Source organism: Anopheles funestus, unplaced genomic scaffold (assembly GCF_943734845.2).
Source record: "Anopheles funestus unplaced genomic scaffold, idAnoFuneDA-416_04 scaffold_8_ctg1, whole genome shotgun sequence".
Lineage (NCBI taxonomy): Eukaryota > Metazoa > Arthropoda > Insecta > Diptera > Culicidae > Anopheles > Anopheles funestus.
In genome coordinates this window covers 274381-300439 of record NW_026045349.1, presented here as the reverse complement: position 1 = coordinate 300439, position 26059 = coordinate 274381, and the positions used below count along the sequence as shown (strand labels likewise).

The following is a 26059-nucleotide window of genomic DNA, read 5'->3' as shown; positions in this document are numbered from 1 at the left end:
TCTTGGCTAATGTGTCTTGGCTAATGTGTCTTGGCTAAGGTGTCTTGGCTAAGGTGTCTTGGCTAAGGTGTCTTGGCTAAGGTGTCTTGGCTAAGGTGTCTTGGCTAAGGTGTCTTGGCTAATGTGTCTCGGCTAAGGTGTCTTGGCTAATGTGTCTTGGCTAAGGTGTCTTGGCTAAGGTGTCTTCGCTAAGGTGTCTTGGCTAATGTGTCTTGGCTAATGTGTCTTGGCTAATGTGTCTTGGCTAAGGTGTCTTGGCTAATGTGTCTTGGCTAAGGTGTCTTCGCTAAGGTGTCTTGGCTAATGTGTCTTGGCTAAGGTGTCTTGGCTAATGTGTCTTGGCTAATGTGTCTTGGCTAAGGTGTCTTGGCTAAGGTGTCTTGGCTAAGGTGTCTTGGCTAAGGTGTCTTGGCTAAGGTGTCTTGGCTAAGGTGTCTTGGCTAAGGTGTCTTGGCTAAGGTGTCTTGGCTAATGTGTCTCGGCTAAGGTGTCTTGGCTAATGTGTCTTGGCTAAGGTGTCTTGGCTAATGTGTCTCGGCTAAAGTGTCTTGGCTAAGGTGTCTTGGCTAAAGTGTCTTGGCTAAGGTGTCTTGGCTAAGGTGTCTTGGCTAATGTGTCTCGGCTAAAGTGTCTCGGCTAAAGTGTCTTGGCTAATGTGTCTTGGCTAATGTGTCTTGGCTAATGTGTCTTGGCTAAGGTGTCTTGGCTAAGGTGTCTTCGCTAAGGTGTCTTGGCTAATGTGTCTTGGCTAATGTGTCTTGGCTAATGTGTCTTGGCTAATGTGTCTTGGCTAATGTGTCTTGGCTAAGGTGTCTTCGCTAAGGTGTCTTGGCTAATGTGTCTTGGCTAAGGTGTCTTGGCTAATGTGTCTTGGCTAATGTGTCTTGGCTAAGGTGTCTTGGCTAAGGTGTCTTGGCTAAGGTGTCTTGGCTAAGGTGTCTTGGCTAAGGTGTCTTGGCTAAGGTGTCTTGGCTAAGGTGTCTTGGCTAAGGTGTCTTGGCTAATGTGTCTTGGCTAAGGTGTCTTCGCTAAGGTGTCTTGGCTAATGTGTCTTGGCTAATGTGTCTTGGCTAATGTGTCTTGGCTAAGGTGTCTTGGCTAAGGTGTCTTGGCTAAGGTGTCTTGGCTAAGGTGTCTTGGCTAAGGTGTCTTGGCTAAGGTGTCTTGGCTAAGGTGTCTTGGCTAAGGTGTCTTGGCTAATGTGTCTTGGCTAAGGTGTCTTCGCTAAGGTGTCTTGGCTAATGTGTCTTGGCTAATGTGTCTTGGCTAATGTGTCTTGGCTAAGGTGTCTTGGCTAAGGTGTCTTGGCTAAGGTGTCTTGGCTAATGTGTCTTGGCTAAGGTGTCTTGGCTAAGGTGTCTTCGCTAAGGTGTCTTGGCTAATGTGTCTTGGCTAATGTGTCTTGGCTAATGTGTCTTGGCTAAGGTGTCTTGGCTAATGTGTCTTGGCTAAGGTGTCTTCGCTAAGGTGTCTTGGCTAATGTGTCTTGGCTAAGGTGTCTTGGCTAATGTGTCTTGGCTAATGTGTCTTGGCTAAGGTGTCTTGGCTAAGGTGTCTTGGCTAAGGTGTCTTGGCTAAGGTGTCTTGGCTAAGGTGTCTTGGCTAATGTGTCTCGGCTAAGGTGTCTTGGCTAATGTGTCTTGGCTAAGGTGTCTTGGCTAATGTGTCTCGGCTAAAGTGTCTTGGCTAATGTGTCTCGGCTAAGGTGTCTTGGCTAATGTGTCTTGGCTAAGGTGTCTTGGCTAATGTGTCTCGGCTAAAGTGTCTTGGCTAAGGTGTCTTGGCTAATGTGTCTTGGCTAAGGTGTCTTCGCTAAGGTGTCTTGGCTAATGTGTCTTGGCTAAGGTGTCTTCGCTAAGGTGTCTTGGGTAATGTGTCTCGGCTAATGTGTCTTGGCTAATGTGTCTTGGCTAATGTGTCTCGGCTTATGTGTCTTGGCTAATGTGTCTTGGCTAAAGTGTCTTGGCTAAGGTGTCTTGGCTAATGTGTCTTGGCTAAAGTGTCTTGGCTAATGTGTCTTGGCTAAGGTGTCTTCGCTAAGGTGTCTTGGCTAATGTGTCTTGGCTAATGTGTCTTGGCTAATGTGTCTTGGCTAAGGTGTCTTGGCTAAGGTGTCTTGGCTAAGGTGTCTCGGCTTATGTGTCTTGGCTAATGTGTCTTGGCTAAAGTGTTTTGGCTAAGGTGTCTTGGCTAAAGTGTCTTGGCTAAGGTGTCTTGGCTAAGGTGTCTTGGCTAATGTGTCTTGGCTAATGTGTCTCGGCTTATGTGTCTTGGCTAATGTGTCTTGGCTAAAGTGTCTTGGCTAAGGTGTCTTGGCTAATGTGTCTTCGCTAAGGTGTCTTGGCTAAGGTGTCTTGGCTAATGTGTCTTGGCTAAAGTGTCTTGGCTAATGTGTCTTGGCTAAGGTGTCTTGGCTAATGTGTCTTGGCTAAGGTGTCTTGGCTAAGGTGTCTTGGCTATGGTGTCTTGGCTAATGTGTCTTGGCTAATGTGTCTTGGCTAAGGTGTCTTGGCTAAGGTGTCTTGGCTAAGGTGTCTTGGCTAATGTGTCTCGGCTAATGTGTCTTGGCTAAGGTGTCTTGGCTAAGGTGTCTTGGCTAAGGTGTCTTGGCTAAGGTGTCTTGGCTAAGGTGTCTTGGCTAATGTGTCTCGGCTAATGTGTCTTGGCTAAGGTGTCTTGGCTAAGGTGTCTTGGCTAATGTGTCTCGGCTAAAGTGTCTCGGCTTAGGTGTCTTGGCTAAGGTGTCTTGGCTAAGGTGTCTTGGCTAAGGTGTCTTGGCTAATGTGTCTCGGCTAAGGTGTCTTGGCTAAGGTGTCTTGGCTAAGGTGTCTTGGCTAAGGTGTCTTGGCTAAGCTGTCTTGGCTAAGGTGTCTTGGCTAATGTGTCTTGGCTAATGTGTCTCGGCTAAGGTGTCTTGGCTAATGTGTCTCGGCTAAAGTGTCTTGGCTAAGGTGTCTTGGCTAAGGTGTCTTGGCTAATGTGTCTTGGCTAAGGTGTCTTGGCTAAGGTGTCTTGGCTAAGGTGTCTTGGCTAAGGTGTCTTGGCTAATGTGTCTTGGCTAAGGTGTCTTGGCTAATGTGTCTTGGCTAAGGTGTCTTGGCTAATGTGTCTCGGCTAATGTGTCTTGGCTAAAGTGTCTTGGCTAAGGTGTCTTGGCTAAGGTGTCTTGGCTAAGGTGTCTTGGCTAAGGTGTCTTGGCTAAGCTGTCTTGGCTAAGGTGTCTTGGCTAATGTGTCTTGGCTAATGTGTCTCGGCTAAGGTGTCTTGGCTAATGTGTCTCGGCTAAAGTGTCTTGGCTAAGGTGTCTTGGCTAAGGTGTCTTGGCTAAGGTGTCTTGGCTAAGGTGTCTTGGCTAATGTGTCTTGGCTAATGTGTCTCGGCTAAGGTGTCTTCGCTAAGGTGTCTTGGCTAATGTGTCTCGGCTAATGTGTCTTGGCTAAGGTGTCTTGGCTAATGTGTCTTGGCTAAGGTGTCTTCGCTAAGGTGTCTTGGCTAATGTGTCTCGGCTAATGTGTCTTAGCTAAGGTGTCTTGGCTAATGTGTTTTGGCTAAGGTGTCTTGGCTAATGTGTCTTGGCTAAGGTGTCTTGGCTAAGGTGTCTTGGCTAAGGTGTCTTGGCTAATGTGTCTTGGCTAATGTGTCTTGGCTAAGGTGTCTTGGCTAAGGTGTCTTGGCTAAGGTGTCTTGGCTAAGGTGTCTTGGCTAATGTGTCTCGGCTAAGGTGTCTTGGCTAAGGTGTCTTGGCTAAGGTGTCTTGGCTAAGGTGTCTTGGCTAAGCTGTCTTGGCTAAGGTGTCTTGGCTAATGTGTCTTGGCTAATGTGTCTCGGCTAAGGTGTCTTGGCTAATGTGTCTCGGCTAAAGTGTCTTGGCTAAGGTGTCTTGGCTAAGGTGTCTTGGCTAATGTGTCTTGGCTAAGGTGTCTTGGCTAAGGTGTCTTGGCTAAGGTGTCTTGGCTAAGGTGTCTTGGCTAATGTGTCTTGGCTAAGGTGTCTTGGCTAAGGTGTCTTGGCTAAGGTGTCTTGGCTAATGTGTCTCGGCTAATGTGTCTTGGCTAAGGTGTCTTGGCTAAGGTGTCTTGGCTAAGGTGTCTTGGCTAAGGTGTCTTGGCTAAGGTGTCTTGGCTAATGTGTTTTGGCTAAGGTGTCTTGGCTAATGTGTCTTGGCTAAGGTGTCTTGGCTAAGGTGTCTTGGCTAAGGTGTCTTGGCTAATGTGTCTTGGCTAAGGTGTCTTGGCTAAGGTGTCTTGGCTAAGGTGTCTTGGCTAATGTGTCTCGGCTAAGGTGTCTTGGCTAAGGTGTCTTGGCTAAGGTGTCTTGGCTAAGGTGTCTTGGCTAAGCTGTCTTGGCTAAGGTGTCTTGGCTAATGTGTCTTGGCTAATGTGTCTCGGCTAAGGTGTCTTGGCTAATGTGTCTCGGCTAAAGTGTCTTGGCTAAGGTGTCTTGGCTAATGTGTCTTGGCTAAGGTGTCTTGGCTAATGTGTCTTGGCTAAGGTGTCCTGGCTAATGTGTCTCGGCAAAGGTGTCTTGGTTAATGTGTCTTGGCTAAGGTGTCTTGGCTAATGTGTCTTGGCTAAGGTGTCTTGGCTAAGGTGTCTTGGCTAAGGTGTCTTGGCTAATGTGTCTCGGCTAATGTGTCTTGGCTAAAGTGTCTTGGCTAAGGTGTCTTGGCTAAGGTGTCTTGGCTAATGTGTCTTGGCTAAGGTGTCTTAGCTAAGGTGTCTTGGCTAATGTGTTTTGGCTAAGGTGTCTTGGCTAATATGTCTTGGCTAAGGTGTCTTGGCTAATGTGTCTTGGCTAAGGTGTCTTGGCTAATGTGTCTTGGCTAATGTGTCTCGGCTTATGTGTCTTGGCTAAAGTGTCTTGGCTAAAGTGTCTTGGCTAAGGTGTCTTGGCTAATGTGTCTTGGCTAAGGTGTCTTGGATAATGTGTCTTGGCTAAGGTGTCTTCGCTAAGGTGTCTTGGCTAATGTGTCTCGGCTAATGTGTCTTGGCTAAAGTGTCTTGGCTAAGGTGTCTTGGCTAAGGTGTCTTGGCTAATGTGTCTTGGCTAAGGTGTCTTAGCTAAGGTGTCTTGGCTAATGTGTTTTGGCTAAGGTGTCTTGGCTAATGTGTCTTGGCTAAGGTGTCTTGGCTAAGGTGTCTTGGCTAAGGTGTCTTGGCTAATGTGTCTTGGCTAATGTGTCTTGGCTAAGGTGTCTTGGCTTAGGTGTCTTGGCTAAGGTGTCTTGGCTAAGGTGTCTTGGCTAATGTGTCTCGGCTAAGGTGTCTTGGCTAAGGTGTCTTGGCTAAGGTGTCTTGGCTAAGGTGTCTTGGCTAATGTGTCTTGGCTAATGTGTCTCGGCTAAGGTGTCTTGGCTAATGTGTCTCGGCTAAAGTGTCTTGGCTAAGGTGTCTTGGCTAAGGTGTCTTGGCTAATGTGTCTTGGCTAAGGTGTCTTGGCTAAGGTGTCTCGGCTAAGGTGTCTTGGCTAATGTGTCTTGGCTAAGGTGTCTTGGCTAAGGTGTCTTGGCTAAGGTGTCTTGGCTAATGTGTCTCGGCTAATGTGTCTTGGCTAAGGTGTCTTGGCTAAGGTGTCTTGGCTAAGGTGTCTTGGCTAAGGTGTCTTGGCTAATGTGTCTCGGCTAATGTGTCTTGGCTACGGTGTCTTGGCTAAGGTGTCTTGGCTAATGTGTCTTGGCTAATGTGTCTTGGCTAAGGTGTCTTGGCTAATGTGTCTTGGCTAATGTGTCTCGGCTAAGGTGTCTTGGCTAATGTGTCTTGGCTAAAGTGTCTTGGCTAAGGTGTCTTGGCTAAGGTGTCTTGGCTAATGTGTCTTGGCTAAGGTGTCTTGGCTAAGGTGTCTTGGCTAAGGTGTCTTGGCTAATATGTCTTGGCTAATGTGTCTTGGCTAAGGTGTCTTGGCTAATGTGTCTCGGCTAAGGTGTCTTGGCTAATGTGTCTTGGCTAAAGTGTCTTGGCTAAGGTGTCTTGGCTAAGGTGTCTTGGCTAATGTGTCTTGGCTAAGGTGTCTTGGCTAATGTGTCTTGGCTAAGGTGTCCTGGCTAATGTGTCTCGGCAAAGGTGTCTTGGCTAATGTGTCTTGGCTAAGGTGTCTTGGCTAATGTGTCTTGGCTAAGGTGTCTTGGCTAAGGTGTCTTGGCTAAGGTGTCTTGGCTAATGTGTCTCGGCTAATGTGTCTTGGCTAAGGTGTCTTGGCTAATGTGTCTCGGCTAAGGTGTCTTGGCTAAGGTGTCTTGGCTAAGGTGTCCTGGCTAATGTGTCTCGGCTAAAGTGTCTTGGCTAATGTGTCTTGGCTAAAGTGTCTTGGCTAATGTGTCTCGGCTAAGGTGTCTTGGCTAATGTGTCTTGGCTAAAGTGTCTTGGCTAAGGTGTCTTGGCTAAGGTGTCTTGGCTAATGTGTCTTGGCTAAGGTGTCTTGGCTAATGTGTCTTGGCTAAGGTGTCCTGGCTAATGTGTCTCGGCTAAGGTGTCTTGGCTAATGTGTCTTGGCTAAGGTGTCCTGGCTAATGTGTCTCGGCAAAGGTGTCTTGGCTAATGTGTCTTGGCTAAGGTGTCTTGGCTAAGGTGTCTTGGCTAAGGTGTCTTGGCTAAGGTGTCTTGGCTAATGTGTCTTGGCTAAGGTGTCTTGGCTAAGGTGTCTTGGCTAAGGTGTCTTGGCTAATGTGTCTTGGCTAATGTGTCTTGGCTAAGGTGTCTTGGCTAATGTGTCTCGGCTAAGGTGTCTTGGCTAATGTGTCTTGGCTAAAGTGTCTTGGCTAAGGTGTCTTGGCTAAGGTGTCTTGGCTAATGTGTCTTGGCTAAGGTGTCTTGGCTAATGTGTCTTGGCTAAGGTGTCCTGGCTAATGTGTCTCGGCTAAAGTGTCTTGGCTAAGGTGTCTTGGCTAAGGTGTCTTGGCTAATGTGTCTTGGCTAAGGTGTCTTGGCTAAGGTGTCTTGGCTAAGGTGTCTTGGCTAAGGTGTCTTGGCTAATGTGTCTTGGCTAAGGTGTCTTGGCTAAGGTGTCTTGGCTAAGGTGTCTTGGCTAATGTGTCTCGGCTAATGTGTCTTGGCTAATGTGTCTTGGCTAAGGTGTCTTGGCTAAGGTGTCTTGGCTAAGGTGTCTTGGCTAATGTGTCTTGGCTAATGTGTCTTGGCTAAGGTGTCTTGGCTAATGTGTCTCGGCTAATGTGTCTTGGCTAAGGTGTCTTGGCTAAGTTGTCTTGGCTAATGTGTCTTGGCTAATGTGTCTTGGCTAAGCTGTCTTGGCTAATGTGTCTTGGCTAATGTGTCTCGGCTAAGGTGTCTTGGCTAATGAGTCTTGGCTAAAGTGTCTTGGCTAAGGTGTCTTGGCTAAGGTGTCTTGGCTAATGTGTCTTGGCTAAGGTGTCTTGGCTAAGGTGTCTTGGCTAAGGTGTCTTGGCTAATGTGTCTCGGCTAAGGTGTCTTGGCTAAGGTGTCTTGGCTAAGGTGTCTTGGCTAAGGTGTCTTGGCTAAGGTGTCTTGGCTAATGTGTCTTGGCTAAGGTGTCTTGGCTAATGTGTCTCGGCTAAGGTGTCGCGGCTAAAGTGTCTTGGCTAATGTGTCTCGGCTAAGGTGTCTTGGCTAATGTGTCTTGGCTTAGGTGTCTTGGCTAAGGTGTTTTGGCTAAGGTGTCTTGGTTAAGGTGTCTTGGCTAAGGTGTCTCGGCTAATGTGTCTTGGCTAAGGTGTCTTGGCTAATGTGTCTTGGCTAAGGTGTCTTGGCTAAGGTGTCTTGGCTAATGTGTCTTGGCTAAGGTGTCTTGGCTAAGGTGTCTTGGCTAATGTGTCTTGGCTAAAGTGTCTTGGCTAATGTGTCTCGGCTAAGGTGTCTTGGCTAAGGTGTCTTGGCTTATGTGTCTTGGCTAAAGTGTTTTGGCTAATGTGTCTTGGCTAAGGTGTCTTGGCTAAGGTGTCTTGGCTAAGGTGTCTTGGCTAAGGTGTCTTGGCTAATGTGTCTCGGCTAAGGTGTCTTGGCTAATGTGTCTTGGCTAAGGTGTCTTGGCTAAGGTGTCTTGGCTAATGTGTCTTGGCTAAGGTGTCTTGGCTAAGGTGTCTTGGCTAAGGTGTCTTGGCTAAGGTGTCTTGGCTAAGGTGTCTTGGCTAAGGTGACTTGGCTAAGGTGTCTTGGCTAAGGTGTCTTGGCTAAGGTGTCTTGGCTAAGGTGTCTTGGCTAAGGTGTCTTGGCTAAGGTGTCTTGGCTAAGGTGTCTTGGCTAAGGTGTCTTGGCTAATGTGTCTTGGCTAAGGTGTCTTGGCTAAGGTGTCTTGGCTAAGGTGTCTTGGCTAATGTGTCTCGGCTAAGGTGTCTTGGCTAATGTGTCTTGGCTAATGTGTCTTGGCTAATGTGTCTTGGCTAAGGTGTCTTGGCTAAGGTGTCTTGGCTAAGGTGTCTTGGCTAATGTGTTTCGGCTAAGGTGTCTTGGCTAAGGTGTCTTGGCTAAGGTGTCTTGGCTAATGTGTCTCGGCTAAGGTGTCTTGGCTAATGTGTCTTGGCTAAGGTGTCTTGGCTAAGGTGTCTTGGCTAAGGTGTCTTGGCTAAGGTGTCTTGGCTAAGGTGTCTTGGCTAAGGTGTCTTGGCTAATGTGTCTTGGCTAAGGTGTCTTGGCTAAGGTGTCTTGGCTAAGGTGTCTTGGCTAATGTGTCTCGGCTAAGGTGTCTTGGCTAAGGTGTCTTGGCTAATGTGTCTTGGCTAAGGTGTCTTGGCTAAGGTGTCTTGGCTAAGGTGTCTTGGCTAATGTGTCTCGGCTAAGGTGTCTTGGCTAATATGTCTTGGCTAAGGTGTCTTGGCTAATGTGTCTTGGCTAATGTGTCTTGGCTAAGGTGTCTTGGCTAAGGTGTCTTGGCTAAGGTGTCTTGGCTAAGGTGTCTTGGCTAAGGTGTCTTAGCTAATGTGTCTCGGCTAAGGTGTCTTGGCTAATGTGTCTTGGCTAAGGTGTCTTGGCTAAGGTGTCTTGGCTAAGGTGTCTTGGCTAAGGTGTCTTGGCTAATGTGTCTTGGCTAAGGTGTCTTGGCTAAGGTGTCTTGGCTAATGTGTCTTGGCTAAGGTGTCTTGGCTAAGCTGTCTTGGCTAAGGTGTCTTGGCTAAAGTGTCTTGGCTTAGGTGTCTTGGCTAATGTGTTTCGGCTAAGGTGTCTTGGCTAAGGTGTCTTGGCTAATGTGTCTTGGCTAAAGTGTCTTGGCTATTGTGTCTTGGCTAAGGTGTCTTGGCTAAGGTGTCTTGGCTAAGGTGTCTTGGCTAATGTGTTTCGGCTAAGGTGTCTCGGCTAATGTGTCTTGGCTAAGGTGTCTTGGCTAAGGTGTCTCGGCTAATGTGTCTCGGCTAATTTGTCTTGGCTAAGGTGTCTTGGCTAAGGTGTTTTGGATAATGTGTCTTGGCTAAGGTGTCTTGGCTAAGGTGTCTTGGCTAATGTGTCTTGGCTAAGGTGTCTTGGCTAAGGTGTCTTGGCTAAGGTGTCTTGGCTAAGGTGTCTTGGCTAATGTGTCTCGGCTAATGTGTCTTGGCTAAGGTGTCTTGGCTAAGGTGTCTTGGCTAATGTGTCTTGGCTAAGGTGTCTTGGCTAATGTGTCTTGGCTAAGGTGTCTCGGCTAAGGTGTCTTGGCTAAGGTGTCTTGGCTAAGGTGTCTTGGCTAAGGTGTCTTGGCTAATGTGTCTTGGCTAATGTGTCTTGGCTAAGGTGTCTTGGCTAAGGTGTCTTGGCTAATGTGTCTCGGCTAATGTGTCTTGGCTAAGGTGTCTTGGCTAATGTGTCTCGGCTAATGTGTCTTGGCTAAGGTGTCTTGGCTAATGTGTCTCGGCTAATGTGTCTTGGCTAAGGTGTCTTGGCTAAGGGGTCTTGGCTAATGTGTCTTGGCTAATGTGTCTTGGCTAATGTGTCTCGGCTAAGGTGTCTTGGCTAAGGTGTCTTGGCTAAGGTGTCTTGGCTAAGGTGTCTTGGCTAAGGTGTCTTGGCTAAGGTGTCTTGGCTAATGTGTCTTGGCTAAGGTGTCTTGGCTAATGTGTCTCGGCTAAGGTGTCTCGGCTAAAGTGTCTTGGCTAATGTGTCTCGGCTTAGGTGTCTTGGCTAATGTGTCTTGGCTAAGGTGTCTTGGCTAAGGTGTCTTGGCTGAGGTGTCTTGGCTAAGGTGTCTTGGCTAAGGTGTCTTGGCTAATGTGTCTTGGCTAAGGTGTCTTGGCTAATGTGTCTCGGCTAAGGTGTCTTGGCTAAGGTGTCTTGGCTAATGTGTCTTGGCTAAGGTGTCTTGGCTAAGGTGTCTTGGCTAATGTGTCTTGGCTAAAGTGTCTTGGCTAATGTGTCTCGGCTAAGGTGTCTTGGCTAAGGTGTCTTGGCTTATGTGTCTTGGCTAAAGTGTCTTGGCTAATGTGTCTTGGCTAAGGTGTCTTGGCTAAGGTGTCTTGGCTAAGGTGTCTTGGCTAAGGTGTCTTGGCTAAGGTGTCTTGGCTAATGTGTTTCGGCTAAGGTGTCTTGGCTAATGTGTCTGGGCTAAGGTGTCTTGGCTAATGTGTCTCGGCTAAGGTGTCTTGGCTAATGTGTCTTGGCTAATGTGTCTTGGCTAATGTGTCTTGGCTAAGGTGTCTTGGCTAAGGTGTCTTGGCTAAGGTGTCTTGGCTAAGGTGTCTTGGCTAAGGTGTCTTGGCTAATGTGTCTCGGCTAAGGTGTCTTGGCTAAGGTGTCTTGGCTAAGGTGTCTTGGCTAATGTGTCTCGGCTAAGGTGTCTTGGCTAATGTGTCTTGGCTAAGGTGTCTTGGCTAAGGTGTCTTGGCTAAGGTGTCTTGGCTAAGGTGTCTTGGCTAAGGTGTCTTGGCTAATGTGTCTTGGCTAAGGTGTCTTGGCTAAGGTGTCTTGGCTAAGGTGTCTTGGCTAATGTGTCTCAGCTAAGGTGTCTTGGCTAAGGTGTCTTGGCTAATGTGTCTTGGCTAAGGTGTCTTGGCTAAGGTGTCTTGGCTAAGGTGTCTTGGCTAATGTGTCTCGGCTAAGGTGTCTTGGCTAATATGTCTTGGCTAAGGTGTCTTGGCTAATGTGTCTTGGCTAATGTGTCTTGGCTAAGGTGTCTTGGCTAAGGTGTCTTGGCTAAGGTGTCTTGGCTAAGGTGTCTTAGCTAATGTGTCTCGGCTAAGGTGTCTTGGCTAATGTGTCTTGGCTAAGGTGTCTTGGCTAAGGTGTCTTGGCTAAGGTGTCTTGGCTAATGTGTCTTGGCTAAGGTGTCTTGGCTAAGGTGTCTTGGCTAATGTGTCTTGGCTAAGGTGTCTTGGCTAAGGTGTCTTGGCTAAGGTGTCTTGGCTAAAGTGTCTTGGCTTAGGTGTCTTGGCTAATGTGTTTCGGCTAAGGTGTCTTGGCTAAGGTGTCTTGGCTAATGTGTCTTGGCTAAAGTGTCTTGGCTAATGTGTCTTGGCTAAGGTGTCTTGGCTAAGGTGTCTTGGCTAAGGTGTCTTGGCTAATGTGTCTCGGCTAAGGTGTCTCGGCTAATGTGTCTTGGCTAAGGTGTCTTGGCTAAGGTGTCTCGGCTAATGTGTCTCGGCTAATGTGTCTCGGCTAATTTGTCTTGGCTAAGGTGTCTTGGCTAAGGTGTTTTGGATAATGTGTCTTGGCTAAGGTGTCTTGGCTAAGGTGTCTTGGCTAAGGTGTCTTGGCTAAGGTGTCTTGGCTAAGGTGTCTTGGCTAAGGTGTCTTGGCTAATGTGTCTCGGCTAATGTGTCTTGGCTAAGGTGTCTTGGCTAAGGTGTCTTGGCTAATGTGTCTTGGCTAAGGTGTCTTGGCTAATGTGTCTTGGCTAAGGTGTCTCGGCTAAGGTGTCTTGGCTAAGGTGTCTTGGCTAAGGTGTCTTGGCTAAGGTGTCTTGGCTAATGTGTCTCGGCTAATGTGTCTTGGCTAAGGTGTCTTGGCTAAGGTGTCTTGGCTAATGTGTCTCGGCTAATGTGTCTTGGCTAAGGTGTCTTGGCTAATGTGTCTCGGCTAATGTGTCTTGGCTAAGGTGTCTTGGCTAATGTGTCTCGGCTAATGTGTCTTGGCTAAGGTGTCTTGGCTAAGGGGTCTTGGCTAATGTGTCTTGGCTAATGTGTCTTGGCTAATGTGTCTCGGCTAAGGTGTCTTGGCTAAGGTGTCTTGGCTAAGGTGTCTTGGCTAAGGTGTCTTGGCTAAGGTGTCTTGGCTAAGGTGTCTTGGCTAATGTGTCTTGGCTAAGGTGTCTTGGCTAATGTGTCTCGGCTAAGGTGTCTCGGCTAAAGTGTCTTGGCTAATGTGTCTCGGCTTAGGTGTCTTGGCTAATGTGTCTTGGCTAAGGTGTCTTGGCTAAGGTGTCTTGGCTGAGGTGTCTTGGCTAAGGTGTCTTGGCTAAGGTGTCTTGGCTAATGTGTCTTGGCTAAGGTGTCTTGGCTAATGTGTCTCGGCTAAGGTGTCTTGGCTAAGGTGTCTTGGCTAATGTGTCTTGGCTAAGGTGTCTTGGCTAAGGTGTCTTGGCTAATGTGTCTTGGCTAAAGTGTCTTGGCTAATGTGTCTCGGCTAAGGTGTCTTGGCTAAGGTGTCTTGGCTAATGTGTCTCGGCTAAAGTGTCTTGGCTAATGTGTCTTGGCTAAGGTGTCTTGGCTAAGGTGTCTTGGCTAAGGTGTCTTGGCTAAGGTGTCTTGGCTAAGGTGTCTTGGCTAATGTGTTTCGGCTAAGGTGTCTTGGCTAATGTGTCTTGGCTAAGGTGTCTTGGCTAATGTGTCTTGGCTAAGGTGTCTTGGCTAAGGTGTCTTGGATAAGGTGTCTTAGCTAAGGTGTCTTGGCTAAGGTGACTTGGCTAAGGTGTCTTGGCTAAGGTGTCTTGGCTAAGGTGTCTTGGCTAAGGTGTCTTGGCTAAGGTGTCTTGGCTAAGGTGTCTTGGCTAAGGTGTCTTGGCTAAGGTGTCTTGGCTAAGGTGTCTTGGCTAAGGTGTCTTGGCTAATGTGTCTTGGCTAAGGTGTCTTGGCTAAGGTGTCTTGGCTAAGGTGTCTTGGCTAATGTGTCTCGGCTAAGGTGTCTTGGCTAATGTGTCTTGGCTAATGTGTCTTGGCTAAGGTGTCTTGGCTAAGGTGTCTTGGCTAAGGTGTCTTGGCTAAGGTGTCTTGGCTAAGGTGTCTTGGCTAATGTGTCTCGGCTAAGGTGTCTTGGCTAAGGTGTCTTGGCTAAGGTGTCTTGGCTAATGTGTCTCGGCTAAGGTGTCTTGGCTAATGTGTCTTGGCTAAGGTGTCTTGGCTAAGGTGTCTTGGCTAAGGTGTCTTGGCTAAGGTGTCTTGGCTAAGGTGTCTTGGCTAAGGTGTCTTGGCTAATGTGTCTTGGCTAAGGTGTCTTGGCTAAGGTGTCTTGGCTAAGGTGTCTTGGCTAATGTGTCTCCGCTAAGGTGTCTTGGCTAAGGTGTCTTGGCTAATGTGTCTTGGCTAAGGTGTCTTGGCTAAGGTGTCTTGGCTAAGGTGTCTTGGCTAATGTGTCTCGGCTAAGGTGTCTTGGCTAATGTGTCTTGGCTAAGGTGTCTTGGCTAATGTGTCTTGGCTAAGGTGTCTTGGCTAAGGTGTGTTGGCTAAGGTGTCTTGGCTAAGGTGTCTTGGCTAAGGTGTCTTGGCTAAGGTGTCTTAGCTAATGTGTCTCGGCTAAGGTGTCTTGGCTAATGTGTCTTGGCTAAGGTGTCTTGGCTAATGTGTCTCGGCTAAGGTGTCTTAGCTAAGGTGTCTTGGCTAAGGTGTCTTGGCTAATGTGTCTTGGCTAAGGTGTCTTGGCTAAGGTGTCTTGGCTAAGGTGTCTTGGCTAAGGTGTCTTGGCTAAGGTGTCTTGGCTAATGTGTCTTGGCTAATGTGTCTCGGCTAAGGTGTCTTGGCTAAGGTGTCTTGGCTAATGTGTCTCGGCTAAAGTGTCTTGGCTAAGGTGTCTTGGCTAAGGTGTCTTGGCTAAGGTGTCTTGGCTAAGGTGTCTTGGCTAAGGTGTCTTGGCTAATGTGTCTCGGCTAATGTGTCTTGGCTAAAGTGTCTTGGCTAAGGTGTCTTCGCTAATGTGTCTCGGCTAATGTGTCTTGGCTAAGGTGTCTTGGCTAAGGTGTCTTGGCTAAGGTGTCTTGGCTAAGGTGTCTTGGCTAAGGTGTCTTGGCTAAGGTGTCTTGGCTAATGTGTCTTGGCTAATGTGTCTCGGCTAAAGTGTCTTGGCTAATGTGCATTTTCTAAAGTGTCTTGGCTAATGTGTCTCGGCTAAGGTGTCTTGGCTAAGGTGTCTTGGCTAATGTGTCTTGGCTAATGTGTCTCGGCTAAAGTGTCTTGGCTAAGGTGTTTTGGCTAAGGTGTCTTGGCTAATGTGTCTCGGCTAAAGTGTCTTGGCTAAGGTGTCTTGGCTAAAGTGTCTTGGCTAAGGTGTTTTGGCTAAAGTGTCTTGGCTAAGGTGTCTTGGCTAAAGTGTCTTGGCTAAGGTGTTTTGGCTAAGGTGTCTTGGCTAAGGTGTCTTGGCTAAGGTGTCTTGGCTAAGGTGTCTTGGCTAAGGTGTCTCGGCTAATGTGTCTTGGCTAATGTGTCTTGGCTAAAGTGTCTTGGCTAAGGTGTCTTGGCTAAGGTGTCTTGGCTAAGGTGTCTTGGCTAATGTGTCTTGGCTAAGGTGTCTTGGCTAAGGTGTCTTGGCTAAGGTGTCTTGGCTAATGTGTCTTGGCTAATGTGTCTCGGCTAAGGTGTCTTGGCTAAGGTGTCTTGGCTAATGTGTCTCGGCTAAAGTGTCTTGGCTAAGGTGTCTTGGCTAAGGTGTCTTGGCTAAGGTGTCTTGGCTAAGGTGTCTTGGCTAATGTGTCTTGGCTAATGTGTCTTGGATAATGTGTCTCGGCTAAAGTGTCGTGGCTAAGGTGTCTTGGCTAAAGTGACTTGGCTAAGGTGTCTTGGCTAAGGTGTCTTGGCTAATGTGTCTTGGCTAATGTGTCTTGGCTAATGTGTCTTGGATAATGTGTCTCGGCTAAAGTGTCGTGGCTAAGGTGTCTTGGCTAAAGTGACTTGGCTAAGGTGTCTTGGCTAAGGTGTCTTGGATAATGTGTCTCGGCTAATGTGTCTTGGCTAATGTGTCTCGGCTAATGTGTCTTGGCTAAAGTGTCTTGGCTAAGGTGTCTTCGCTAATGTGTCTCGGCTAATGTGTCTTGGCTAAGGTGTCTTGGCTAAGGTGTCTTGGCTAATGTGCATTGGCTAAAGTAACTTGGCTAATGTGTCTCGGCTAAGGTGTCTTGGCTAAGGTGTCTTGGCTAATGTGTCTTGGCTAATGTGTCTCGGCTAAAGTGTCTTGGCTAAGGTGTCTTGGCTAAAGTGTCTTGGCTAAGGTGTCTTGGCTAATGTGTCTTGGCTAATGTGTCTTGGCTAATGTGTCTCGGCTTAAGTGTCTTGGCTAAGGTGTCTTCGCTAAGGTGTCTTGGCTAATGTGTCTTGGCTAAGGTGTTTTGGCTAAGGTGTCTTGGCTAATGTGCATTGGCTTAAGTGTCTTGGCTAATGTGTCTCGGCTAAGGTGTCTTGGCTAAGGTGTCTTGGCTAATGTGTCTTGGCTAATGTGTCTCGGCTAAAGTGTCTTGGCTAAAGTGTCTTGGCTAAGGTGTCTTGGCTAAAGTGTCTTGGCTAAGGTGTCTTGGCTAAGGTGTCTTGGCTAAGGTGTCTTGGCTAAGGTGTCTTGGCTAAGGTGTCTCGGCTAAGGTGTCTTGGCTAATGTGTCTTGGCTAAGGTGTTTTGGCTAAGGTGTCTTGGCTAATGTGCATTGGCTAAAAAGTCTTGGCTAATGTGTCTCGGCTAAGGTGTCTCGGCTAAGGTGTCTTGGCTAATGTGTCTTGGCTAATGTGTCTCGGCTAAAGTGTCTTGGCTAAGGTGTCTTGGCTAATGTGTCTTGGCTAAGGTGTCTTGGCTAAGGTGTCTTGGCTAAGGTGTCTTGGCTAAGGTGTCTTGGCTAAGGTGTCTCGGCTAATGTGTCTTGGCTAAGGTGTCTTGGCTAAGGTGTCTTGGCTAAGGTGTCTCGGCTAATGTGTCTTGGCTAATGTGTCTTGGCTAAAGTGTCTTGGCTAAGGTGTCTTGGCTAATGTGTCTTGGCTAAGGTGTCTTGGCTAATGTGTCTTGGCTAAGGTGTCTTCGCTAAGGTGTCTTGGCTAATGTGTCTCGGCTAATGTGTCTTGGCTAAAGTGTCTTGGCTAAGGTGTCTTGGCTAAGGTGTCTTGGCTAATGTGTCTTGGCTAATGTGTCTCGGCTAAAGTGTCTTGGCTAAGGTGTCTTGGCTAAAGTGTCTTGGCTAAGGTGTTTTGGCTAATGTGTCTTGGCTAATGTGTCTCGGCTTAAGTGTCTTGGCTAAGGTGTCTTGGCTAAAGTGTCTTGGCTAAGGTGTTTTGGCTAAGGTGTCTTGGCTAAGGTGTCTTGGCTAAGGTGTCTTGGCTACGGTGTCTCGGCTAATGTGTATTGGCTAATGTGTCTTGGCTAAAGTGTCTTGGCTAAGGTGTCTTGGCTAAGGTGTCTTGGCAAATGTGTATTGGCTAAGGTGTCTTGGCTAAGGTGTCTTGGCTAAGGTGTCTTGGCAAATGTGTCTTGGCTAATGTGTCTCGGCTAAGGTGTCTTGGCTAAGGTGTCTTGGCTAATGTGTCTCGGCTAAAGTGTCTTGGCTAAGGTGTCTTGGCTAAGGTGTCTTGGCTAAGGTGTCTTGGCTAATGTGTCTTGGCTAAGGTGCCTTGGCTAATGTGTCTTGGCTAATGTGTCTTGGATAATGTGTCTCGGCTAATGTGTCTTGGCTAATGTGTCTCGGCTAATGTGTCTTGGCTAAAGTGTCTTGGCTAAGGTGTCTTCGCTAATGTGTCTCGGCTAATGTGTCTTGGCTAAGGTGTCTTGGCTAAGGTGTCTTGGCTAAGGTGGCTTGGCTAAGGTGTCTTGGCTAAGGTGTCTTGGCTAAGGTGTCTCGGCTAATGTGTCTTGGCTAATGTGTCTTGGCTAAAGTGTCGTGGCTAAGGTGTCTTGGCTAAGGTGTCTTGGCTAATGTGTCTTGGCTAAGGTGTCTTGGCTAATGTGTCTTGGCTAATGTGTCTCGGCTTATGTGTCTTGGCTAATGTGTCTTGGCTAAAGTGTCTTGGCTAAGGTGTCTTGGCTAATGTGTCTTGGCTAAGGTGTCTTGGCTAAGGTGTCTTCGCTAAGGTGTCTTGGCTAATGTGTCTCGGCTAATGTGTCTTGGCTAAAGTGTCTTGGCTAAGGTGTCTTGGCTAAGGTGTCTTGGCTAAGGTGTCTTGGCTAATGTGTCTTGGCTAATGTGTCTCGGCTAAAGTGTCTTGGCTAAGGTGTCTTGGCTAAAGTGTCTTGGCTAAGGTGTCTTGGCTAAGGTGTCTTGGCTAAGGTGTCTTGGTTAAGGTGTCTTGGCTAAGGTGTCTCGGCTAATGTGTCTTGGCTAATGTGTCTTGGCTAAAGTGTCTTGGCTAAGGTGTCTTGGCTAAGGTGTCTTGGCTAAGGTGTCTTGGCTAATGTGTTTCGGCTAAGGTGTCTTGGCTAATGTGTCTTGGCTAAGGTGTCTTGGCTAATGTGTCTCGGCTAAGGTGTCTTGGCTAATGTGTCTTGGCTAATGTGTCTTGGCTAATGTGTCTTGGCTAAGGTGTCTTGGCTAAGGTGTCTTGGCTAAGGTGTCTTGGCTAAGGTGTCTTGGCTAATGTGTCTCGGCTAAGGTGTCTTGGCTAAGGTGTCTTGGCTAAGGTGTCTTGGCTAATGTGTCTCGGCTAAGGTGTCTTGGCTAATGTGTCTTGGCTAAGGTGTCTTGGCTAAGGTGTCTTGGCTAAGGTGTCTTGGCTAATGTGTCTCGGCTAAGGTGTCTTGGCTAATGTGTCTTGGCTAAAGTGTCTTGGCTAAGGTGTCTTGGCTAAGGTGTCTTGGCTAAGGTGTCTTGGCTAAGGTGTCTTGGCTAATGTGTCTCGGCTAATGTGTCTTGGCTAATGTGTCTTGGCTAAGGTGTCTTGGCTAATGTGTCTTGGCTAAGGTGTCTTGGCTAATGTGTCTCGGCTAAGGTGTCTTGGCTAAGGTGTCTTGGCTAATGTGTCTTGGCTAAGGTGTCTTGGCTAAGGTGTCTTGGCTAATGTGTCTTGGCTAAAGTGTCTTGGCTAATGTGTCTCGGCTAAGGTGTCTTGGCTAAGGTGTCTTGGCTTATGTGTCTTGGCTAAAGTGTCTTGGCTAATGTGTCTTGGCTAAGGTGTCTTGGCTAAGGTGTCTTGGCTAAGGTGTCTTGGCTAAGGTGTCTTGGCTAAGGTGTCTTGGCTAATGTGTTTCGGCTAAGGTGTCTTGGCTAATGTGTCTTGGCTAAGGTGTCTTGGCTAATGTGTCTCGGCTAAGGTGTCTTGGCTAATGTGTCTTGGCTAATGTGTCTTGGCTAATGTGTCTTGGCTAAGGTGTCTTGGCTAAGGTGTCTTGGCTAAGGTGTCTTGGCTAAGGTGTCTTGGCTAAGGTGTCTTGGCTAATGTGTCTCGGCTAAGGTGTCTTGGCTAAGGTGTCTTGGCTAAGGTGTCTTGGCTAATGTGTCTCGGCTAAGGTGTCTTGGCTAATGTGTCTTGGCTAAGGTGTCTTGGCTAAGGTGTCTTGGCTAAGGTGTCTTGGCTAAGGTGTCTTGGCTAAGGTGTCTTGGCTAAGGTGTCTTGGCTAATGTGTCTTGGCTAAGGTGTCTTGGCTAAGGTGTCTTGGCTAAGGTGTCTTGGCTAATGTGTCTCGGCTAAGGTGTCTTGGCTAAGGTGTCTTGGCTAATGTGTCTTGGCTAAGGTGTCTTGGCTAAGGTGTCTTGGCTAAGGTGTCTTGGCTAATGTGTCTCGGCTAAGGTGTCTTGGCTAATATGTCTTGGCTAAGGTGTCTTGGCTAATGTGTCTTGGCTAATGTGTCTTGGCTAAGGTGTCTTGGCTAAGGTGTCTTGGCTAAGGTGTCTTGGCTAAGGTGTCTTGGCTAAGGTGTCTTAGCTAATGTGTCTCGGCTAAGGTGTCTTGGCTAATGTGTCTTGGCTAAGGTGTCTTGGCTAAGGTGTCTTGGCTAAGGTGTCTTGGCTAAGGTGTCTTGGCTAATGTGTCTTGGCTAAGGTGTCTTGGCTAAGGTGTCTTGGCTAATGTGTCTTGGCTAAGGTGTCTTGGCTAAGGTGTCTTGGCTAAGGTGTCTTGGCTAAAGTGTCTTGGCTTAGGTGTCTTGGCTAATGTGTTTCGGCTAAGGTGTCTTGGCTAAGGTGTCTTGGCTAATGTGTCTTGGCTAAAGTGTCTTGGCTAATGTGTCTTGGCTAAGGTGTCTTGGCTAAGGTGTCTTGGCTAATGTGTCTCGGCTAAGGTGTCTCGGCTAATGTGTCTTGGCTAAGGTGTCTTGGCTAAGGTGTCTCGGCTAATGTGTCTCGGCTAATGTGTCTCGGCTAATTTGTCTTGGCTAAGGTGTCTTGGCTAAGGTGTTTTGGATAATGTGTCTTGGCTAAGGTGTCTTGGCTAATGTGTCTTGGCTAAGGTGTCTTGGCTAAGGTGTCTTGGCTAAGGTGTCTTGGCTAAGGTGTCTTGGCTAATGTGTCTCGGCTAATGTGTCTTGGCTAAGGTGTCTTGGCTAAGGTGTCTTGGCTAATGTGTCTTGGCTAAGGTGTCTTGGCTAATGTGTCTTGGCTAAGGTGTCTCGGCTAAGGTGTCTTGGCTAAGGTGTCTTGGCTAAGGTGTCTTGGCTAAGGTGTCTTGGCTAATGTGTCTCGGCTAATGTGTCTTGGCTAAGGTGTCTTGGCTAAGGTGTCTTGGCTAATGTGTCTCGGCTAATGTGTCTTGGCTAAGGTGTCTTGGCTAATGTGTCTCGGCTAATGTGTCTTGGCTAAGGTGTCTTGGCTAATGTGTCTCGGCTAATGTGTCTTGGCTAAGGTGTCTTGGCTAAGGGGTCTTGGCTAATGTGTCTTGGCTAATGTGTCTTGGCTAATGTGTCTCGGCTAAGGTGTCTTGGCTAAGGTGTCTTGGCTAAGGTGTCTTGGCTAAGGTGTCTTGGCTAAGGTGTCTTGGCTAAGGTGTCTTGGCTTATGTGTCTTGGCTAAGGTGTCTTGGCTAATGTGTCTCGGCTAAGGTGTCTCGGCTAAAGTGTCTTGGCTAATGTGTCTCGGCTTAGGTGTCTTGGCTAATGTGTCTTGGCTAAGGTGTCTTGGCTAAGGTGTCTTGGCTGAGGTGTCTTGGCTAAGGTGTCTTGGCTAAGGTGTCTTGGCTAATGTGTCTTGGCTAAGGTGTCTTGGCTAATGTGTCTCGGCTAAGGTGTCTTGGCTAAGGTGTCTTGGCTAATGTGTCTTGGCTAAGGTGTCTTGGCTAAGGTGTCTTGGCTAATGTGTCTTGGCTAAAGTGTCTTGGCTAATGTGTCTCGGCTATGGTGTCTTGGCTAAGGTGTCTTGGCTTATGTGTCTTGGCTAAAGTGTCTTGGCTAATGTGTCTTGGCTAAGGTGTCTTGGCTAAGGTGTCTTGGCTAAGGTGTCTTGGCTAAGGTGTCTTGGCTAAGGTGTCTTGGCTAATGTGTTTCGGCTAAGGTGTCTTGGCTAATGTGTCTTGGCTAAGGTGTCTTGGCTAATGTGTCTTGGCTAAGGTGTCTTGGCTAAGGTGTCTTGGATAAGGTGTCTTAGCTAAGGTGTCTTGGCTAAGGTGACTTGGCTAAGGTGTCTTGGCTAAGGTGTCTTGGCTAAGGTGTCTTGGCTAAGGTGTCTTGGCTAAGGTGTCTTGGCTAAGGTGTCTTGGCTAAGGTGTCTTGGCTAAGGTGTCTTGGCTAAGGTGTCTTGGCTAAGGTGTCTTGGCTAAGGTGTCTTGGCTAATGTGTCTTGGCTAAGGTGTCTAGGCTAAGGTGTCTTGGCTAAGGTGTCTTGGCTAATGTGTCTCGGCTAAGGTGTCTTGGCTAATGTGTCTTGGCTAATGTGTCTTGGCTAAGGTGTCTTGGCTAAGGTGTCTTGGCTAAGGTGTCTTGGCTAATGTGTCTCGGCTAAGGTGTCTTGGCTAAGGTGTCTTGGCTAAGGTGTCTTGGCTAATGTGTCTCGGCTAAGGTGTCTTGGCTAATGTGTCTTGGCTAAGGTGTCTTGGCTAAGGTGTCTTGGCTAAGGTGTCTTGGCTAAGGTGTCTTGGCTAAGGTGTCTTGGCTAATGTGTCTTGGCTAAGGTGTCTTGGCTAAGGTGTCTTGGCTAAGGTGTCTTGGCTAATGTGTCTCGGCTAAGGTGTCTTGGCTAAGGTGTCTTGGCTAATGTGTCTTGGCTAAGGTGTCTTGGCTAAGGTGTCTTGGCTAAGGTGTCTTGGCTAATGTGTCTCGGCTAAGGTGTCTTGGCTAATGTGTCTTGGCTAAGGTGTCTTGGCTAAGGTGTCTTGGCTAAGGTGTCTTGGCTAAGGTGTGTTGGCTAAGGTGTCTTGGCTAAGGTGTCTTGGCTAAGGTGTCTTGGCTAAGGTGTCTTAGCTAATGTGTCTCGGCTAAGGTGTCTTGGCTAATGTGTCTTGGCTAAGGTGTCTTGGCTAATGTGTCTCGGCTAAGGTGTCTTAGCTAAGGTGTCTTGGCTAAGGTGTCTTGGCTAATGTGTCTTGGCTAAGGTGTCTTGGCTAAGGTGTCTTGGCTAAGGTGTCTTGGCTAAGGTGTCTTGGCTAAGGTGTCTTGGCTAATGTGTCGTGGCTAATGTGTCTCGGCTAAGGTGTCTTGGCTAAGGTGTCTTGGCTAATGTGTCTCGGCTAAAGTGTCTTGGCTAAGGTGTCTTGGCTAAGGTGTCTTGGCTAAGGTGTCTTGGCTAAGGTGTCTTGGCTAAGGTGTCTTGGCTAATGTGTCTCGGCTAATGTGTCTTGGCTAAAGTGTCTTGGCTAAGGTGTCTTCGCTAATGTGTCTCGGCTAATGTGTCTTGGCTAAGGTGTCTTGGCTAAGGTGTCTTGGCTAAGGTGTCTTGGCTAAGGTGTCTTGGCTAAGGTGTCTTGGCTAAGGTGTCTTGGCTAAGGTGTCTTGGCTAATGTGTCTTGGCTAATGTGTCTCGGCTAAAGTGTCTTGGCTAATGTGCATTTTCTAAAGTGTCTTGGCTAATGTGTCTCGGCTAAGGTGTCTTGGCTAAGGTGTCTTGGCTAATGTGTCTTGGCTAATGTGTCTCGGCTAAAGTGTCTTGGCTAAGGTGTTTTGGCTAAGGTGTCTTGGCTAATGTGTCTCGGCTAAAGTGTCTTGGCTAAGGTGTCTTGGCTAAAGTGTCTTGGCTAAGGTGTTTTGGCTAAAGTGTCTTGGCTAAGGTGTCTTGGCTAAAGTGTCTTGGCTAAGGTGTTTTGGCTAAGGTGTCTTGGCTAAGGTGTCTTGGCTAAGGTGTCTTGGCTAAGGTGTCTTGGCTAAGGTGTCTCGGCTAATGTGTCTTGGCTAATGTGTCTTGGCTAAAGTGTCTTGGCTAAGGTGTCTTGGCTAAGGTGTCTTGGCTAAGGTGTCTTGGCTAATGTGTCTTGGCTAAGGTGTCTTGGCTAAGGTGTCTTGGCTAAGGTGTCTTGGCTAATGTGTCTTGGCTAATGTGTCTCGGCTAAGGTGTCTTGGCTAAGGTGTCTTGGCTAATGTGTCTCGGCTAAAGTGTCTTGGCTAAGGTGTCTTGGCTAAGGTGTCTTGGCTAAGGTGTCTTGGCTAAGGTGTCTTGGCTAATGTGTCTTGGCTAATGTGTCTTGGATAATGTGTCTCGGCTAAAGTGTCGTGGCTAAGGTGTCTTGGCTAAAGTGTCTTGGCTAAGGTGTCTTGGCTAAGGTGTCTTGGCTAATGTGTCTTGGCTAATGTGTCTTGGATAATGTGTCTCGGCTAATGTGTCTTGGCTAATGTGTCTCGGCTAATGTGTCTTGGCTAAAGTGTCTTGGCTAAGGTGTCTTCGCTAATGTGTCTCGGCTAATGTGTCTTGGCTAAGGTGTCTTGGCTAAGGTGTCTTGGCTAATGTGCATTGGCTAAAGTAACTTGGCTAATGTGTCTCGGCTAAGGTGTCTTGGCTAAGGTGTCTTGGCTAATGTGGCTTGGCTAATGTGTCTCGGCTAAAGTGTCTTGGCTAAGGTGTCTTGGCTAAAGTGTCTTGGCTAAGGTGTCTTGGCTAAGGTGTCTTGGCTAAGGTGTCTTGGCTAAGGTGTCTTGGCTAAGGTGTCTTGGCTAAGGTGTCTCGGCTAAGGTGTCTTGGCTAATGTGTCTTGGCTAAGGTGTTTTGGCTAAGGTGTCTTGGCTAATGTGCATTGGCTTAAGTGTCTTGGCTAATGTGTCTCGGCTAAGGTGTCTTGGCTAAGGTGTCTTGGCTAATGTGTCTTGGCTAATGTGTCTCGGCTAAAGTGTCTTGGCTAAAGTGTCTTGGCTAAGGTGTCTTGGCTAAAGTGTCTTGGCTAAGGTGTCTTGGCTAAGGTGTCTTGGCTAAGGTGTCTTGGCTAAGGTGTCTTGGCTAAGGTGTCTCGGCTAAGGTGTCTTGGCTAATGTGTCTTGGCTAAGGTGTTTTGGCTAAGGTGTCTTGGCTAATGTGCATTGGCTAAAAAGTCTTGGCTAATGTGTCTCGGCTAAGGTGTCTCGGCTAAGGTGTCTTGGCTAAGGTGTCTTGGCTAATGTGTCTCGGCTAAAGTGTCTTGGCTAAGGTGTCTTGGCTAATGTGTCTTGGCTAAGGTGTCTTGGCTAAGGTGTCTTGGCTAAGGTGTCTTGGCTAAGGTGTCTTGGCTAAGGTGTCTCGGCTAATGTGTCTTGGCTAAGGTGTCTTGGCTAAGGTGTCTTGGCTAAGGTGTCTCGGCTAATGTGTCTTGGCTAATGTGTCTTGGCTAAAGTGTCTTGGCTAAGGTGTCTTGGCTAATGTGTCTTGGCTAAGGTGTCTTGGCTAATGTGTCTTGGCTAAGGTGTCTTCGCTAAGGTGTCTTGGCTAATGTGTCTCGGCTAATGTGTCTTGGCTAAAGTGTCTTGGCTAAGGTGTCTTGGCTAAGGTGTCTTGGCTAATGTGTCTTGGCTAATGTGTCTCGGCTAAAGTGTCTTGGCTAAGGTGTCTTGGCTAAAGTGTCTTGGCTAAGGTGTTTTGGCTAATGTGTCTTGGCTAATGTGTCTCGGCTAAAGTGTCTTGGCTAAGGTGTCTTGGCTAAAGTGTCTTGGCTAAGGTGTTTTGGCTAAGGTGTCTTGGCTAAGGTGTCTTGGCTAAGGTGTCTTGGCTAAGGTGTCTCGGCTAATGTGTCTTGGCTAATGTGTCTTGGCTAAAGTGTCTTGGCTAAGGTGTCTTGGCTAAGGTGTCTTGGCAAATGTGTATTGGCTAAGGTGTCTTGGCTAAGGTGTCTTGGCTAAGGTGTCTTGGCAAATGTGTCTTGGCTAATGTGTCTCGGCTAAGGTGTCTTGGCTAAGGTGTCTTGGCTAATGTGTCTCGGCTAAAGTGTCTTGGCTAAGGTGTCTTGGCTAAGGTGTCTTGGCTAAGGTGTCTTGGCTAATGTGTCTTGGCTAAGGTGCCTTGGCTAATGTGTCTTGGCTAATGTGTCTTGGATAATGTGTCTCGGCTAATGTGTCTTGGCTAATGTGTCTCGGCTAATGTGTCTTGGCTAAAGTGTCTTGGCTAAGGTGTCTTCGCTAATGTGTCTCGGCTAATGTGTCTTGGCTAAGGTGTCTTGGCTAAGGTGTCTTGGCTAAGGTGGCTTGGCTAAGGTGTCTTGGCTAAGGTGTCTTGGCTAAGGTGTCTCGGCTAATGTGTCTTGGCTAATGTGTCTTGGCTAAAGTGTCGTGGCTAAGGTGTCTTGGCTAAGGTGTCTTGGCTAATGTGTCTTGGCTAAGGTGTCTTGGCTAATGTGTCTTGGCTAATGTGTCTCGGCTTATGTGTCTTGGCTAATGTGTCTTGGCTAAAGTGTCTTGGCTAAGGTGTCTTGGCTAATGTGTCTTGGCTAAGGTGTCTTGGCTAATGTGTCTTGGCTAAGGTGTCTTCGCTAAGGTGTCTTGGCTAATGTGTCTCGGCTAATGTGTCTTGGCTAAAGTGTCTTGGCTAAGGTGTCTTGGCTAAGGTGTCTTGGCTAAGGTGTCTTGGCTAATGTGTCTTGGCTAATGTGTCTCGGCTAAAGTGTCTTGGCTAAGGTGTCTTGGCTAAAGTGTCTTGGCTAAGGTGTCTTGGCTAAGGTGTCTTGGCTAAGGTGTCTTGGCTAAGGTGTCTCGGCTAATGTGTCTTGGCTAATGTGTCTTGGCTAAAGTGTCTTGGCTAAGGTGTCTTGGCTAAGGTGTCTTGGCTAAGGTGTCTTGGCTAAGGTGTCTTGGATAATGTGTCTCGGCTAATGTGTCTTGGCTAATGTGTCTCGGCTAATGTGTCTTGGCTAAAGTGTCTTGGCTAAGGTGTCTTCGCTAAGGTGTCTTGGCTAATGTGCCTCGGCTAATGTGTCTTGGCTAAAGTGTCTTGGCTAAGGTGTCTTGGCTAAGGTGTCTTGGCTAATGTGTCTTGGCTAATGTGTCTCGGCTAAAGTGTCTTGGCTAAGGTGTCTTGGCTAAGGTGTCTTGGCTAAGGTGTCTTGGCTAAGGTGTCTTGGCTAAGGTGCCTTGGCTAATGTGTCTTGGCTAATGTGTCTTGGCTAATGTGTCTTGGCTAATGTGTCTTGGCTAAAGTGTCTTGGCTAAGGTGTCTTGGCTAAGGTGTCTTGGCTAAGGTGTCTTGGCTAAGGTGTCTTGGATAATGTGTCTCGGCTAATGTGTCTTGGCTAAGGTGTCTTGGCTAATGTGTCTCGGCTAATGTGTCTTGGCTAATGTGTCTTGGCTAAGGTGTCTTGGCTAAGGTGTCTTGGCTAATGTGTCTTGAGTAATGTGTCTTGGCTAATGTGTCATGGCTAATGTGTCTTGGCTAAAGTGTCTTGGCTAAGGTGTCTTGGCTAAGGTGTCTTGGCTAAGGTGTCTTGGCTAAGGTGTCTTGGCTAATGTGTCTCGGCTAAGGTGTCTTGGCTAAGGTGTCTTTGCTAAGGTGTCTTGGCTAAGGTGTCTTGGCTAAGGTGTCTTGGCTAAGGTGTCTTGGCTAATGTGTCTCGGCTAAAGTGTCTTGGCTAAGGTGTCTTGGCTAAGGTGTCTTGGCTAAGGTGTCTTGGCTAAGGTGTCTTGGCTAATGTGTCTCGGCTAAGGTGTCTTGGCTAAAGTGTCTTGGCTAATGTGTCTCGGCTAAGGTGTCTTGGCTAATGTGTCTTG

At 47.7% G+C, this 26059-nt stretch overlaps 1 long non-coding RNA gene across 1 annotated transcript in view; it reads left to right on the top strand.

The window, feature by feature from the left end:
- The window catches only part of LOC125774444 (uncharacterized), a 126707-nt gene extending 101007 nt beyond the window's left edge, over positions 1-25700 (top strand). Inside the window, exon 3 of the long non-coding RNA XR_007420900.1 lies at positions 25660-25700. This is a non-coding gene — a long non-coding RNA (uncharacterized LOC125774444). The remainder of the gene's footprint in view (positions 1-25659) is intronic.
- Positions 25701-26059: the final 359 nt, after the last annotated feature.